Source organism: Acomys minous (genome assembly GCF_964271855.1).
Source record: "Acomys minous genome assembly, contig: SUPER_13_unloc_1, whole genome shotgun sequence".
NCBI lineage: Eukaryota > Metazoa > Chordata > Mammalia > Rodentia > Muridae > Acomys > Acomys minous.
In genome coordinates, this window is record NW_028182186.1 from 674,566 (window position 1) to 692,391 (window position 17,826).

The following is a 17,826-nucleotide window of genomic DNA, read 5'->3' on the forward strand; positions in this document are numbered from 1 at the left end:
TGTGGCATGGCAGACACAAGCACCCACTGCCCCAGCAAGAAACTCCCAGGATCAAGGTGTAGCTTCTGTTCAGGAGTCAGGCTAATGCCACAACCCTGAATAAACTAAACTCCGTTGGACCAAAAAGCAAGCAAACAACCAACCAAAACCAATAAAGATTCAATGAAACAGAGTAGATTCATTGCAAATAACCAAAATAGAATATGCAAATTTTAATAATTGGAAACAAAAAGGACATACAAGCAGACAATGAGGAAATCCTGAGAATAGTTAAGAACACACTTTAAAAACCTGTACCCCAACAAATTGGAAAATCTAAAAGAAATGGATAATTTAATTGATAGGCAAAGTTAAATCAAGATCAGGTAAACAACTTAAGTAGACCTATATCCCCTAGTGAAAAAGAAAAATTCATTAAAGGACTCCCAATCAAATCAAATCAAAACAAAACAAAACAAAACACCAGGACTGGATGGTTTTAATGCAGAAATCAACCAGACACTCAGAGAAGACAACACCAATACTGCTCACCTATTCTACAAAACAGAAACAGAAAGATTATTACCCAATTCATTTTAAGAAGTCACAGTCACCTTGATACCCAAAAGCACATAAATACTCAACAAAGAAAGAGTACTGCTGACCAATTTCCATCATGGACATAGATCCAAAATTAATAAAATATTTGCAAACTCAATCAAAGAACAAATCAAAAAGATCACAAACATTGTTCAACTAGGCTTCGTCCCAGAGATGCTGGGATGGTTCAACATACAAAAATCAGTAAATGTAACCCACCATATAAATAAACTGACAGAAAAAAAAGAAAAACACAGAGGATAATCTCATTTGCCACCTACCAAGCCTTTGACAAAATCCAACACCAATTAATGATAATAGTCTTGGAGAGATTAGGGATACAAGGGACATACTTGTTGTGGTTAATTTATCAGTATAGCCTAATAATATTATTATTAGGCCTATAAATTATCATTATGGTGGTATTTTCTAACCCGCTAGCAATCAGTCAAGACACAGACACCTGTTATATTTTAAAATTGCCTTACTTAACCTTGGGAAGGCCAGATATTAAATCCCTAAACTACTTATTATGCCATCTGCTTCTAATAATTTCTATCAAGCTACCTCCCACCCATAATCCCAAATACTTGCTAATTTTCAGCATCTGGACCAAATCTCCATCCATGTTGGCCATATGCTTCTCCTTCACCCAACCCATGGTGCAGCCTTCTTCCACCTCTCCCCTCCTCCTCCCAATATTATCTCGGTCTCCCAAAGCCCGGGAACCTTAGCCACGCCCATCCCATTTACTCTGCCCAGGGGTGATGGCCTTTTATTGGTCAAACAGGTTAGGCTCTTAGGCAAGATACAAGCTGACAAGCAGTATTAGCATCAAAATACACCCAACCCACCTGCAACACATACCTAAACATAATAAAGGGAATCTGCAGCAAGCCTATAGCCAACATCAAATCAAATGGAAAGAAAGTAAAAACAACTCCTTTAAAATCAGGAACAAGGCAAGGCTGTTCTCCCTACATCTATTCAATATTTTATTTGAAGTTCTAGCTAGAGCAATAAGACAACTGAAAGAGATCAAGAGAGTAACAGACCCTATGGAGGAGCTTCAGTTCTGGAAAGATGTCAAGTCCCCAGGCAGACACAGGAAACTGAACCTGGAAACTGCAAGAACAACCACTGCCCTTAACTGCTGAGTCACATCTCCTGCCCTGTAAAATGGTCCCTTAAGTAGCTACTGTGGACTCTTAAGTCAATGAACAGTGAGTCAGAAATGATGGAGCTCCAAGGACGCTTTCTTAGAGCCTAGAGGAGTGACAGCTCAGCAAAGACAATCACACAGAAGTAACAAAGAGAAGTCAAGAAGTTTGGCAGCAAGAAGCTCAGGTTATGAAAGATATTTGCCCAGAGTTATGTGCCTGAGGGCTTTACAAGCATAAAAACAATCTGAAATAGTATGTAGAAAGAAAATAGCAAGGCTATGCAGAGATTAATGAACTAGATAGAGACTCAAAGACAGTACAATGATTCAACATAACAGAACTGTTTTGGTGCCGGGACTAAAGTAATAACAAAGCATCATTCACCTAATTCAAACTGGAAAAGTGAATTTATATGTATTAGAAGTAGAGCTAACATGAGGATACTGAAAGATTTGACAAGGACTTCAGTGTTATCTTGTGCAGTGCTGTGGAAAGTCATACATACATAAACCACAACTGAAGAAGACATGATGAGTTCCTAGAAACTAGTGACTGAATCAGCCTCCTACATGATACAACTACAACACACAGCAAGCAGCTGCTGAGACTGAAGCAGTAAGAGTTTCCGTCAACAGTGTCTGAGGACTGGACAGATTAACATGGAATTCTCCTTTCCATACAAACCTTATACTAATGCCAAAAGGAGAGCACTGCATAAAACACACAAAAAAGGAGGAACGATAGAAAGTCCTCATGCAAAGCTGGCTTTACCTCAAAGCACAAAGCAGGTGAGCCCAAACAAATATATTCAAAAAATTAAAAAATCATAGAGCAGTTGCCAGGATCTACACAGACACAGAGATCATCTCTAAATAACACAGAAATGGAAACATTGAATTCACACCAAGAGTGCAAGGCTGTTCCAACACCTACAGACGAATCTATGTAAGACACCAAATATGTAGACTCAGTAAAAGTAGAAAAATGGCTATGTCAATAGATAAATTAAAGCCCTATGGTAAAATATGACATTTTCTCAGTATAAAACCTCTCAAGGTATGAGGAGAGAAAGAACATACCTCAGAATAATACAGTCAGACAAAAGCTAAAGCCAACAGTGTGAAAAAGGACAAATGGAATAATTCCACTCTAATCAGGACTAACTCAACACAGTGCATCAGTGAGTACACAGTTCTCTGACGGAGAAAAATTTAAAGTGACAATAGAGTCAGAAATCAAATGGATCTCCTTAAACAAAAACAAACAAACAACAACTCAGCCCAAAAGTGGTGGCACACGCCTTTAATCCCAGCACTTAGGAGGCAGAGGCAGGTAGATCTCTGTGAGTTTGAGGCCAGTCTGGTATACAAAGTGAGTCCAGGACAAAGAAGGCTACACAGAGAAATCCTGTCTTGAAAAAAACCAAAAAGAAGAGGAAGAAGAAGAGGAAGAAGAAGAAGAAGAAGAAGAAGAAGAAGAAGAAGAAGAAGAAGAAGAAGAAGAAGAAGAAGAAGAAGACCTCAATCAAACCACTCACACTGTCTTCAGATATCTTGTACTACACAGTAATACCATTAACAATGTCAGAAACAGCTATGCAGACTGAGGAGGAGGGCAGAGTCATCAGTGGTCACTTCCCAATTTGGATCCTGTGTTCTACAATCCAAATCTGTCAGACATGCACACTGGAAACATACTGGAAAGACTATTTTTAGTAACAGAAACTTTTCTGGTTCAATATGAGGGTAATTGTACAGGGAGGGAAATACACAGATTACACTTGGAACCTCACCAAAGCAAATGATAAGGAAGGTCACAGGCCCTAAAAAGGAATCCACTATGACATTTGCTACACACACAAATGGCTCGGTTCACACCCAAGACCAGGTGCTGCTTTCAGTCTGGTCAGAGACTTTGTTTTCAATGGGCAACAGTTATTTCAGAGACTCGAAACTAATCAAATACAGGAAACGACTGAATGCTTAATGTACTGCCTATAATGGGAAATTCATTTTACCACATCTAACATTATTCTCAGTGAAAATTTCCAGAATCATTAATGAAACCGAATCTTGCAAAAATCAATTTCATGTCTTGTTTCTATTGTCATTTCAGAGCCACCACACACCATGCTCAATCTGTCTAACATACCTGGATCCTTTGCTACAATCTCTGTCCTCACTATCTAGGGCTCTTAGTTGTCACTCACAGGTGAGCAGATCTGGCTGAGCAGTGGGAGACCTGCCCATGGGAAAGAGGTGCAAAGTACTTTAATGGAACAAAACTGAAAGATGCTAACACCTGCCAAAAGGATAACCATGAAGGAAAGAGAAAGTATGATAAAAATGTCTCTTCTTCACTGAGGATTTCACTTAGTCTATGAGATGTGAGACTCACTCACACACAGTTTACACACCTGCAGAGCCATTTTCCCAGATAGCCTGAGGAAGGAAGACTGCAAGAAAACTGGACTCTGACCCACAGAATCCAGACTGCTGCACCACTACAACAGGAGGTCTCTGAAAAAAACCTCTGAGGCCAGGGTCCAGGCATTCCCACTCCTGCAAGAAGTTACAGTGAAAAAACTCAGTGTTAACAAGCCGTGAATTTAAAAACAAGAGTTTGGCCACATGTGCACAGGCACAGTGATTTCCTTGAACGAAGGAGACAGTTTTCTGATTTAAGTCAGCAATCATAATCACTCAAAAGGTGAATTCTAATTTTGTTGTAATATATAGTGAGTTTTCTATCTATAATAACAGTGTGGCCTGATGTCATGATCTCACAGCATGCATAGTGGGCTGGGCTCTCAAAGAGACTAAGGACACAGGGCTACCTGAGATTAACATATTAAAGGAGACATTTTTGGAGAGGTAATTTCTTGCTGCCTGGTTCCTCTCTAAACCCTAGTCTCTCCTCCCTTCTCTTTCTGTCCCCCATCTCCTCCCCTCTCAGTCTTCTCATGAGCTGGTTCAGTCTGGACCCTTCTAGATACATCTGGCTGTTTTCTCCCTCATACTGTAAAGCCCAAAATTGATCTGCAAATACCACCTGCCCAAGAACCAGATTAGCTCCCTGGAATGCTGGGAGTTGTAGTTCTTCAAAAATAACAACGCCACATGAGAAAGTATGATGGCATATAGGTTTGTATTCATAAGCCCCTGTAGCTCTTGACAAAGTCCATTTCTTGGTCAGTATTCACTATTTATATTAGTACCTGCTCAAGTGGTGAAATTGGTTTTTCTCCCGGGAATCTCAGGATGAACACAGCATAGAATAAACCTCAACCATACCCTGGACCAGTCAGATCTCCAGTTTTCATCAGACCCAAGGTATACCATTAATAACTAAGCATTGAAGACACATTTCTGAACGCTGTGCTCACATCCAAGACGTTAATGTTTCCAACCACAACTATGGTGTTTTATTTTTGTTTTGTTTTGTTTTTTGTTTTTTCAAGACAGGGTTTCTCTGTGTAACCTTGGCTGTCCTGGACTCACTCTGTAGACCAGGCTGGCCTCAAACTCACAGCAATTGCCTGCCTCTGCCTCCCAAGTGCTGGGATTAAAGGCGTGCACCACCACGCCTGGCTAACTATGGTGTTTTATAAAGTAAATTTTCTGATTCAATCAAATCTGCACTGGTTCCACATATGACCAACATGTATTTTGTGGATACCTATTACCCAGGACAGAGGACACGCTCTTGACTAGGCAGATAGAGGAACACAGAAGTTAAGAAAGCATGGGTGAATTTGAATTCGAGGAGATTTGTAACTGCTGTAGCTGTGAACCCAGTGTCCAAATACACATACTGCAAATGCTCCATGAGATGATTTTATGAAAAATAATCTGGCCACCATAAAAAAAAATACTCACAATAAACACCCTATCCAACAATGGTAAGATATCAACAGAATTGTGATAGTGGCATCCTTAAGAGCAGGAGGCAGAGGCAGGCAAATCACTGTGAGTTCAAGGCCAGCCTGGTCTACAAAGCAAGACTAGGGCAGCCAAGGAAACACAGAGAAACCCTGTCTCGGAAACAACAACAACAACAACAACAACAACAACAACAACAGCAGCAGCAACAGCAAAGCAGCTGAGGAAATCATGCTGCTCCTCTCCCTCCGTTTCCCTCTGACTGCTAGGCTGCTGTTCCTACCGCTGTGCGGCTGACTGGTGACTGACCAGATCAGCAGCCTGAATACTACATCTGAGGAAGTTGTTGGGTTTCTGCAAACAACCTGCCCCCACATGACCCCCAACCACCGAAGGAAAGGGTGCATATTCATATAGACCCGCCCACTATCCTTCAGTACCAGTCACGTGGTTCCCCAGTGTGAAGGGAGGCTCAGTTTTAGTCACAGTAGCTTCCACAAGTGTCTCCTCAGTGTGTTCCCATTTCCTTAGGAACAGTGTATTTGCTGGGAGAAAAGTGCATTACTGTGCGCTTTCACCTTTCAGCAAATACATATGTAGAAGCACAGCGCTAGCAGAAACAACCGTTTCTCGACGTTTTCTAACTCAGGGAACAAGTTGCACACTTCTGAGATGCATTTTGGCAACTTGGTCAGAAATGAGTTATTTGCCTAAAGAGACCTGCTTGAGAACGCACTAGTTTTGCCTATGTACGCAGTAGTACACATTCTGAGTATGTAACTGGGCTTGATGAAATCAGCATTTCTCTTGCTTCCCTGTGGGTAGGCAAGATCAGTTTTAGTCACAGAAGCTCCCACAAGTGTCTCCTCAGTGTGTTCCCATTTCCTTAGAAACTGTATTTGCTGGGAGAAAAGTACATTACTGTGCGCTTTCACCGTTCAGCAAATACATGTGTAGAAGCACAGCGCTAGCAGAAACGACCGTTTCTCGACGTTTTCTAACTCAGGGAACAAGTTGCACACTTCTGAGATGCATTTGGGCAACTTTGTCAGAAATGAATTTCTTGCCTAAAGAGACGTGCTTTGGAACGCACTAGTTTTGCCTATGTGCGCAGTAGTATAGATTTTGAGTATGTAACTGGGCTTGATGAAATCAGCATTTCTCTTGCTTCCATGTGTGTACGGAAGCTCAGTTTTAGTCACAGTAGCTTTCACAAGTGTCTCCTCCGTGTGTTCCCATTTCCTTAGAAACAGTGTATTTGCTGGGAGAAAAGTGCATTACTGTGCGCTTTCACCGTTCAGCAAATGCATGTGTAGAAGCACAGCGCTAGCAGAAACGACCATTTCTCGACGTTTTCTAACTCAGGGAACAAGTTGCACACTTCTGAGATGCATTTGGGGAACTTTGTCAGAAATGAGTTTTTTGCCTAAAGAGACATGCCTATTTGCGCAGTAGTACAGATTCTGAGTATGTAACTGGGCTTGATGAAATCAGCATTTCTCTTCCTTCACTGTGCGTAGGGAAGCTCAGTTTTAGTCACAGTAGCTCCCACAAGTGTCTCCTCATTGTGTTCCCATTTCCTTAGAAACAGTGTATTTGCTGGGAGAAAAGTGCATTACTGTGCGCTTTCACCGTTCAGCAATTACATCTGTAGAAGCACAGCGCTAGCAGAAACGACCGTTTCTCGACGTTTTCTAACTCCTGGAACAAGTTGCACATCTGAGATGCATTTGGGCAACTTTGTCAGAAATGAGTTTTTTGCCTAAAGAGACATGCTTTGGACCGCACTAGTTTTGCCTATTTGCTCAGTAGTACAGATTCTGAGTATGTAACCGGGCTTGATGAAATCAGCATTTCTCTTGCTTCCCTGTGCGTAGGGAAGCTGAGTTTGAGTCACAGGAGCTCCCACAAGTTTGGCCTCAGTGTGTTCCCATTTCCTTAGAAACAATGTATTTGCTGGGAGAAAAGTGCATTACTGTGCGCTTTCACCGTTCAGCAAATACATGTGTAGAAGCACAGCGGTAGCAGAAACGACCGTTTCTCGACGTTTTGTAACTCAGGGAACAAGTTGCACACTTCTGAGATGCATTTGGGCAACTTTGTCAGAAATGTGTTTTTTGCCTAAAGAGACGTGCTTTAGAACGCACTAGTTTTGCCTACTTGCGCAGTAGTACAGATTCTGAGTATGTAACCGGGCTTGATGAAATCAGCATTTCTCTTGCTTCCCTGTGCGTAGGGAAGCTCAGTTTTAGTCACAGTAGCTCCCACAAGTGTCTCCTCAGTGTGTTCCCATTTCCTTAGAAACAGTGTATTTGCTGGGAGAAAAGTGCATTACTGTGCGCTTTCACCGTTCAGCAAATGCATGTGTAGAAGCACAGCGCTAGCAGAAACGACCATTTCTCGGCGTTTTCTAACTCAGGGAACAAGTTGCACACTTCTGAGATGCATTTGGGCAACTTTGTCAGAAATGTGTTTTTTGCCTAAAGAGACATGCTTTAGAACGCACTAGTTTTGCCTATTTGCTCAGTAGTACAGATTCTGAGTATGTAACTGGGCTTGATGAAATCAGCATTTCCCTTGCTTCCCTGTGCGTAGGGAAGCTCAGTTTTAGTCACAGTAGCTCCCACAAGTGTCTCCTCAGTGTGTTCCCATTTCCTTAGAAACAGTGTATTTGCTGGGAGAAAAGTGCATTACTGTGCGCTTTCACCATTCAGCAAATACATCTGTAGAAGCACAGCGCTAGCAGGAACGACCGTTTCTCGACGTTTTCTAACTCAGGTAACAAGTTGCACACTTCTGAGATGCATTTGGGCAACTTTGTCAGAAATGAGGTTTTGCCTAAAGAGACGTGCCTATTTGCGCAGTAGTACAGATTCTGAGTATGTAACTGGGCTTGATGAAATCAGCATTTCTCTTGCTTCCCTGTGCGTAGGGAAGCTCAGTTTTAGTCACAGTAGCTCACACAAGTGTCTCCTCAGTGTGTTCCCATTTCCTTAGAAACAGTGTATTTGCTGGAAGAAAACTGCATGACTGTGCGCTTTCACCGTTCAGCAAATACATGTGTAGAAGCACAGTGCTAGCAGAAACGACCGTTTCTCGTCGTTTTCTAACTGAGGGAACAAGTTGCACACTTCTGAGATGCATTTGGGCAACTTTGTCAGAAATGAGTTTTTTGCCTAAAGAGACGTGCCTGTTTGCGCAGTACTACAGATTCTGAGTATGTAACTGGGCTTGATGAAATCAGCATTTCTCTTGCTTCCCTGTGCGTAGGGAAGCTCAGTTTTAGTCACAGTAGCTCACACAAGTGTCTCCTCAGTATGTTCCCATTTCCTTAGAAACAGTGTATTTGCTGGGAGAAAAGTGCATTACTGTGCGCTTTCACCGTTCAGCAAATACATGTGTAGAAGCACAGCGATAGCAGAAACGACCGTTTCTCGTCCTTTTCTAACTCAGGGAACAAGTTGCACACTTCTGAGATGCATTTGGGCAACTTTGTCAGAAATGAGTTTTTTGCCTACAGAGACATGCCTATTTGCGCAGTAGTACAGGTTCTGAGTATGTAACTGGGCTTGATGAAATCAGCATTTCTTTTGCTTCCCTGTGCATAGGGAAGCTCAGTTTTAGTCACAGTAGCTTCCACAAGTGTCTCCTCAGTGTGTTCCCATTTCTTTAGAAACAGTGTATTTGCTGGGAGAAAAGTGCATTACTGTGTGCTTTCACCGTTCAGCAAATACATGTGTAGAAGCACAGCGCTAGCAGAAACGACCGTTTCTCGACGTTTTCTAACTCAGGGAACAAGGTGCACACTTCTGAGATGCATTTGGGCAACTTTGTCAGAAATCAGTTTTTTGCCTAAAGAGACATGAGTATTTGCGCAGTAGTACAGATTCTGAGTATGTAACTGGGCTTGATGAAATCAGCATTTCTCTTGCTTCCCTGTGCGGAGGGAAGCTCAGTTTTAGTCACAGTAGCTTCCACAAGTGTCTCCTCAGTGTGTTCCCATTTCCTTAGAAACAGTGTATTTGCTGGGAGAAAAGTGCATTACTATGCGCTTTCATCGTTCAGCAAATACATGTGTAGAAGCACAGCGCTAGCAGAAACGACCGTTTCTCGACGTTTTGTAACTCCTGGAACAAGTTGCACATCTGAGATGCATTTGGGGAACTTTGTCAGAAATGAGTGTTTTGCGTAAAGAGACGTGCGTATTTGCGCAGTACTACAGATTCTGAGTATGTATCTGGGCTTGATGAAATCAGCATTTCTCTTGCTTCCCTGTGCGTAGGGAAGCTCAGTTTTAGTCACAGTAGCTCCCACAAGTGTCTCCTCAGTGTGTTCCCATTTCCTTAGAAACAGTGTATTTGCTGGGAGAAAAGTGCATGACTGTGTGCTTTCACCGTTCAGCAAATACATGTGTAGAAGTACAGCGCTAGCAGAAACGACCGTTTCTCGACGTTTTCTAACTCAGGGAACAAGTTGCACACTTCTGAGATGCATTTGGGCAACTTTGTCAGAAATGAGTTTTTTGCCTAAAGAGTCGTGCCTGTTTGCACAGTATTACAGATTCTGAGTATGTATCTGGGCTTGATGAAATCAGCATTTCTCTTGCTTCCCTGTGTGTAGGGAAGCTCAGTTTTAGTCACAGTAGCTCCCACAAGTGTCTCCTCAGTGTGTTCCCATTTCCTTAGAAACAGTGTATTTGCTGGGAGAAAAGTGCATTACTGTGTGCTTTCACCGTTCAGTAAATACCTGTGTAGAAGCACAGCGCTAGCAGAAACGACCGTTTCTCGACGTTTTCTAACTCAGGGAACAAGTTGCACACTTCTGAGATGCATTTGGGCAACTTTGTCAGAAATGAGGTTTTGCCTAAAGAGACGTGCCTATTTGCGCAGTAGTACAGATTCTGAGTATGTAACTGGGCTTGATGAAATCAGCATTTCTCTTGCTTCCCTGTGCGTAGGGAAGCTCAGTTTTAGTCACAGTAGCTCCCACAAGTGTCTCCTCAGTGTGTTCCCATTTCCTTAGAAACAGTGTATTTGCTGGGAGAAAAGTGCATTACTGTGTGCTTTCACCGTTCAGCAAATACCTGTGTAGAAGCACAGCGCTAGCAGAAACGACCGTTTCTCGACGTTTTCTAACTCAGGGAACAAGTTGCACACTTCTGAGATGCATTTGGGCAACTTTGTCAGAAATCAGTTTTTTGCCTAAAGATACATGACTATTTGCGCAGTAGTACAGATTCTGAGTATGTAACTGGGCTTGATGAAATCAGCATTTCTCTTGCTTCCCTGTGCGTAGGGAAGCTCAGTTTTAGTCACAGTAGCTCCCACAAGTGTCTCCTCAGTGTGTTCCCATTTCCTTAGAAACAGTGTATTTGCTGAAAGAAAAGTGCATTACTGTGCGCTTTCACCGTTCAGCAAATACATGTGTAGAAGCACAGCGCTAGCAGAAACGACCGTTTCTCGACGTTTTCTACCTCAGGGAACAAGTTGCACACTTCTGAGATGCATTTGGGCAACTTTGTCAGAAATGAGGTTTTGCCTAAAGAGATGTGCCTATTTGCGCAGTAGTACAGATTCTGAGTATGTAACTGGGCTTGATGAAATCAGCATTTCTCTTGCTTCCCTGTGCGTAGGGAAGCTCAGTTTTAGTCACAGTAGCTCCCACAAGTGTCACCTCAGTGTGTTCCCATTTCCTTAGAAACAGTGTATTTGCTGGAAGAAAACTGCATGACTGTGCGCTTTCACCGTTCAGCAAATACATGTGTAGAAGCACAGTGCTAGCAGAAACGACCGTTTCTCGTCGTTTTCTAACTGAGGGAACAAGTTGCACACTTCTGAGATGCATTTGGGCAACTTTGTCAGAAATGAGTTTTTTGCCTAAAGAGACGTGCCTGTTTGCGCAGTACTACAGATTCTGAGTATGTGTCTGGGCTTGATGAAATCAGCATTTCTCTTGCTTCCCTGTGCGTAGGGAAGCTCAGTTTTAGTCACAGTAGCTCACACTGTGTCTCCTCAGTATGTTCCCATTTCCTTAGAAACAGTGTATTTGCTGGGAGAAAAGTGCATTACTGTGCGCTTTCACCGTTCAGCAAATACATGTGTAGAAGCACAGCGCTAGCAGAAACGACCGTTTCTCGTCGTTTTCTAACTCAGGAAACAAGTTGCACACTTCTGAGATGCATTTGGGCAACTTTGTCTGAAATGAGTTTTTTGCCTAAAGAGACATGCCTATTTGAGCAGTAGTACAGATTCTGAGTATGTAACTGGGCTTGATGAAATCAGCATTTCTCTTGCTTCCCTGTGCATAGGGAAACTCAGTTTTAGTCACAGTAGCTTCCACAAGTGTCTCCTCAGTGTGTTCCCATTTCCTTAGAAACAGTGTATTTGCTGGGAGAAAAGTGCATTACTGTGTGCTTTCACCGTTCAGCAAATACATGTGTAGAAGCACAGCGCTAGCAGAAACGACCGTTTCTCGACGTTTTGTAACTCAGAGAACAAGTTGCACACCTCTGAGATGCATTTGGGCAACTTTGTCAGAAATGAGTTTTTTGCCTACAGAGACATGCCTATTTGCGCAGTAGTACAGATTCTTAGTATGTAACTGGGCTTGATGAAATCAGCATTTCTCTTGCTTCCCTGTGCGTAGGGAAGCTCAGTTTTAGTCACAGTAGCTTCCACAAGTGTCTCCTCAGTGTGTTCCCATTTCCTTAGAAACAGTGTATTTGCTGGGAGAAAAGTGCATGACTGTATGCTTTCACCGTTCAGCAAATACATGTGTAGAAGCACAGCGCTAGCAGAAACGACCGTTTCTCGACGTTTTCTAACTCAGGGAACAAGTTGCACACTTCTGAGATGCATTTGGGCAACTTTGTCAGAAATGAGGTTTTGCCTAAAGAGACGTGCCTATTTGCGCAGTAGAACAGATTCTGAGTATGTAACTGGGCTTGATGAAATCAGCATTTCTCTTGCTTCCCTGTGCGTAAAAAAGCTCAGTTTTAGTCACTGTAGCTCCCACAAGTGTCTCCTCAGTGTGTTCCCATTTCCTTAGAAACAGTGTATTTGCTGGAAGAAAACTGCATGACTGTGCGCTTTCACCGTTCAGCAAATACATGTGTAGAAGCACAGTGCTAGCAGAAACGACCGTTTCTCGTCGTTTTCTAACTGAGGGAATATGTTGCATACTTCTGAGATGCATTTGGGCAACTTTGTCAGAAATCAGTTTTTTGCCTAAAGAGACGTGCCTGTTTGCGCAGTACTACAGATTCTGAGTATGTATCTGGGCTTGATGAAATCAGCATTTCTCTTGCTTCCCTGTGCGTAGGGAAGCTAAGTTTTAGTCACAGTAGCTCACACAAGTGTCTCCTCAGTGTGTTCCCATTTCCTTAGAAACAGTGTATTTGCTGGGAGAAAAGTGCATTACTGTGCGCTTTCACCGTTCAGCAAATACATGTGTAGAAGCACAGCGCTAGCAGAAACGACGGTTTCTCGTCGTTTTCTAACTCAGGGAACAAGTTGCACACTTCTGAGATGCATTTGGGCAACTTTGTCAGAAATGAGTTTTTTGCCTAAAGAGACATGCCTATTTGCGCAGTAGTACAGATTCTGAGTATGTAACTGGGCTTGATGAAATCAGCATTTCTCTTGCTTCCCTGTGCGTAGGGAAGCTCAGTTTTAGTCACAGTAGCTCCCACAAGTGTCTCCTCAGTGTGTTCCCATTTCCTTAGAAACAGTGTATTTGCTGGGAGAAAAGTGCATGACTGTGCGCTTTCACCGTTCAGCAAATACATGTGTAGAAGCACAGCGCTAGCAGAAACGATCGTTTCTCGACGTTTTCTAACTCCGGGAACAAATTGCACACTTCTGAGATGCATTTGGGCAACTTTGTCAGAAATGAGTTTTTGCCTAAAGAGAGACGTGCTTTAGAACGCACTTGTTTTGCCTATTTGCTGAGTAGTACAGATTCTGAGTATGTAACTGGGCTTGATGAAATCAGCATTTCTCTTGCTTCCCTGTGCGTTGGGAGGCTCAGTTTTAGTCACAGTAGCTCCCACAAGTGTCTCCTCAGTGTGTTCCCATTTCCTTAGAAACAGTGTATTTGCTGGGAGAGAAGTGCATTACGGTGCGCTTTCACCGTTCAGCAAATACATGTGTAGAAGCACAGCGCTATCAGAAACGACCGTTTCTCGACGTTTTCTAACTCAGGGAACAAGTTGCACACTTCTGAGATGCATTTGGGCAACTTTGTCAGAAATGAGTTTTTTGCCTAAAGAGACATGCCTATTTGCGCTGTAGTATAGATTCTGAGTATGTAACTGGGCTTGATGAAATCAGCATTTCTCTTGCTTCCCTGTGCGTAGGGAAGCTCAGTTTTAGTCACAGTAGCTCCCACAAGTGTCTCCTCAGTGTGTTCCCTTTTCCATAGAAACAGTGTAATTGCTGGGAGAAAAGTGCATTACTGTGCACTTTCACCGTTCAGCAAATACATGTGTAGAAGCACAGCGCTAGCAGAAACGACCGTTTCTCGACGTTTTCTAACTCAGGGAACAAGTTGCACACTTCTGAGATGCATTTGGGCAACTTTGTCAGAAATGAGTTTTTTGCCTAAAGAGACATGCCTATTTGCGCAGTAGTACAGATTCTGAGTATGTAACAGGGCTTGATGAAATCAGCATTTCTCTTGCTTTTCTGTGCGTAGGGATGCTCAGTTTTAGTCACAGTAGCTCCCACAAGTGTCTCCTCAGTGTGTTCCCATTTCCTTAGAAACAGTGTATTTGCTGGGAGAAAAGTGCATTACTGTGTGCTTTCACCGTTCAGCAAATACATGTGTAGAAGCACAGCGCTAGCAGAAACGACAATTTCTCGACGTTTTCAAACTCAGGGAACAAGTTGCACACTTCTGAGATGCATTTGGGCAACTTTGTCAGAAATGAGTTTTTTGCCTAAAGAGACATGCCTATTTGCGCAGTAGTACAGATTCTGAGTATGTAACTGGGCTTGATGAAATCAGCATTTCTCTTGCTTCCCTGTGCATAGGGAAGCTCAGTTTTAGTCACAGTAGCTCCCACAAGTGTCTCCTCAGTGTGTTCCCGTTTCCTTAGAAACAGTGTATTTGCTGGGAGAAAAGTGAATTACTGTGCGCTTTCACCGTTCAGCAAATACCTGTGTAGAAGCACAGCGCTAGCAGAAACGACCGTTTCTCGACGTTTTCTAACTCAGGGAACAAGTTGCACACTTCTGAGATGCATTTGTGCAACTTTGTCAGAAATGAGTTTTTTGCCTACAGAGACATGCCTATTTGCCCAGTAGTACAGATTCTGAGTATGTAACTGGGCTTGATGAAATCAGCATTTCTCTTGCTTCCCTGTGCGTAGGGAAGCTCAGTTTTAGTCACAGTAGCTCCCACAAGTGTCTCCTCAGTGTGTTCCCATTTCCTTAGAAACAGTGTATTTGCTGGGAGAAAAGTGCATTACTGTGTGCTTTCACCGTTCAGCAAATACCTGTGTAGAAGCACAGCGCTAGCAGATACGACCGTTTCTCGATGTTTTCTAACTCAGGGAACAAGTTGCACACTTCTGAGATGCATTTGGGCAACTTTGTCAGAAATGAGGTTTTGCCTAAAGAGACGTGCCTATTTGCGCAGTAGAACAGATTCTGAGTATGTAACTGGGCTTGATGAAATCAGCATTTCTCTTGCTTCCCTGTGCGTAAAAAAGCTCAGTTTTAGTCACTGTAGCTCCCACAAGTGTCTCCTCAGTGTGTTCCCATTTCCTTAGAAACAGTGTATTTGCTGGAAGAAAACTGCATGACTGTGCGCTTTCACCGTTCAGCAAATACATGTGTAGAAGCACAGTGCTAGCAGAAACGACCGTTTCTCGTCGTTTTCTAACTGAGGGAATATGTTGCACACTTCTGAGATGCATTTGGGCAACTTTGTCAGAAATCAGTTTTTTGCCTAAAGAGACGTGCCTGTTTGCGCAGTACTACAGATTCTGAGTATGTATCTGGGCTTGATGAAATCAGCATTTCTCTTGCTTCCCTGTGCGTAGGGAAGCTAAGTTTTAGTCACAGTAGCTCACACAAGTGTCTCCTCAGTGTGTTCCCATTTCCTTAGAAACAGTGTATTTGCTGGGAGAAAAGTGCATTACTGTGCGCTTTCACCGTTCAGCAAATACATGTGTAGAAGCACAGCGCTAGCAGAAACGACCGTTTCTCGTCGTTTTCTAACTCAGGGAACAAGTTGCACACTTCTGAGATGCATTTGGGCAACTTTGTCAGAAATGAGTTTTTTGCCTAAAGAGACATGCCTATTTGCGCAGTAGTACAGATTCTGAGTATGTAACTGGGCTTGATGAAATCAGCATTTCTCTTGCTTCCCTGTGCGTAGGGAAGCTCAGTTTTAGTCACAGTAGCTCCCACAAGTGTCTCCTCAGTGTGTTCCCATTTCCTTAGAAACAGTGTATTTGCTGGGAGAAAAGTGCATGACTGTGCGCTTTCACCGTTCAGCAAATACATGTGTAGAAGCACAGCGCTAGCAGAAACGATCGTTTCTCGACGTTTTCTAACTCCGGGAACAAATTGCACACTTCTGAGATGCATTTGGGCAACTTTGTCAGAAATGAGTTTTTGCCTAAAGAGAGACGTGCTTTAGAACGCACTTGTTTTGCCTATTTGCTGAGTAGTACAGATTCTGAGTATGTAACTGGGCTTGATGAAATCAGCATTTCTCTTGCTTCCCTGTGCGTTGGGAGGCTCAGTTTTAGTCACAGTAGCTCCCACAAGTGTCTCCTCAGTGTGTTCCCATTTCCTTAGAAACAGTGTATTTGCTGGGAGAGAAGTGCATTACGGTGCGCTTTCACCGTTCAGCAAATACATGTGTAGAAGCACAGCGCTATCAGAAACGACCGTTTCTCGACGTTTTCTAACTCAGGGAACAAGTTGCACACTTCTGAGATGCATTTGGGCAACTTTGTCAGAAATGAGTTTTTTGCCTAAAGAGACATGCCTATTTGCGCTGTAGTATAGATTCTGAGTATGTAACTGGGCTTGATGAAATCAGCATTTCTCTTGCTTCCCTGTGCGTAGGGAAGCTCAGTTTTAGTCACAGTAGCTCCCACAAGTGTCTCCTCAGTGTGTTCCCTTTTCCATAGAAACAGTGTAATTGCTGGGAGAAAAGTGCATTACTGTGCACTTTCACCGTTCAGCAAATACATGTGTAGAAGCACAGCGCTAGCAGAAACGACCGTTTCTCGACGTTTTCTAACTCAGGGAACAAGTTGCACACTTCTGAGATGCATTTGGGCAACTTTGTCAGAAATGAGTTTTTTGCCTAAAGAGACATGCCTATTTGCGCAGTAGTACAGATTCTGAGTATGTAACAGGGCTTGATGAAATCAGCATTTCTCTTGCTTTTCTGTGCGTAGGGATGCTCAGTTTTAGTCACAGTAGCTCCCACAAGTGTCTCCTCAGTGTGTTCCCATTTCCTTAGAAACAGTGTATTTGCTGGGAGAAAAGTGCATTACTGTGTGCTTTCACCGTTCAGCAAATACATGTGTAGAAGCACAGTGCTAGCAGAAACGACAATTTCTCGACGTTTTCAAACTCAGGGAACAAGTTGCACACTTCTGAGATGCATTTGGGCAACTTTGTCAGAAATGAGTTTTTTGCCTAAAGAGACATGCCTATTTGCGCAGTAGTACAGATTCTGAGTATGTAACTGGGCTTGATGAAATCAGCATTTCTCTTCCTTCCCTGTGCATAGGGAAGCTCAGTTTTAGTCACAGTAGCTCCCACAAGTGTCTCCTCAGTGTGTTCCCGTTTCCTTAGAAACAGTGTATTTGCTGGGAGAAAAGTGAATTACTGTGCGCTTTCACCGTTCAGCAAATACCTGTGTAGAAGCACAGCGCTAGCAGAAACGACCGTTTCTCGACGTTTTCTAACTCAGGGAACAAGTTGCACACTTCTGAGATGCATTTGTGCAACTTTGTCAGAAATGAGTTTTTTGCCTACAGAGACATGCCTATTTGCCCAGTAGTACAGATTCTGAGTATGTAACTGGGCTTGATGAAATCAGCATTTCTCTTGCTTCCCTGTGCGTAGGGAAGCTCAGTTTTAGTCACAGTAGCTCCCACAAGTGTCTCCTCAGTGTGTTCCCATTTCCTTAGAAACAGTGTATTTGCTGGGAGAAAAGTGCATTACTGTGTGCTT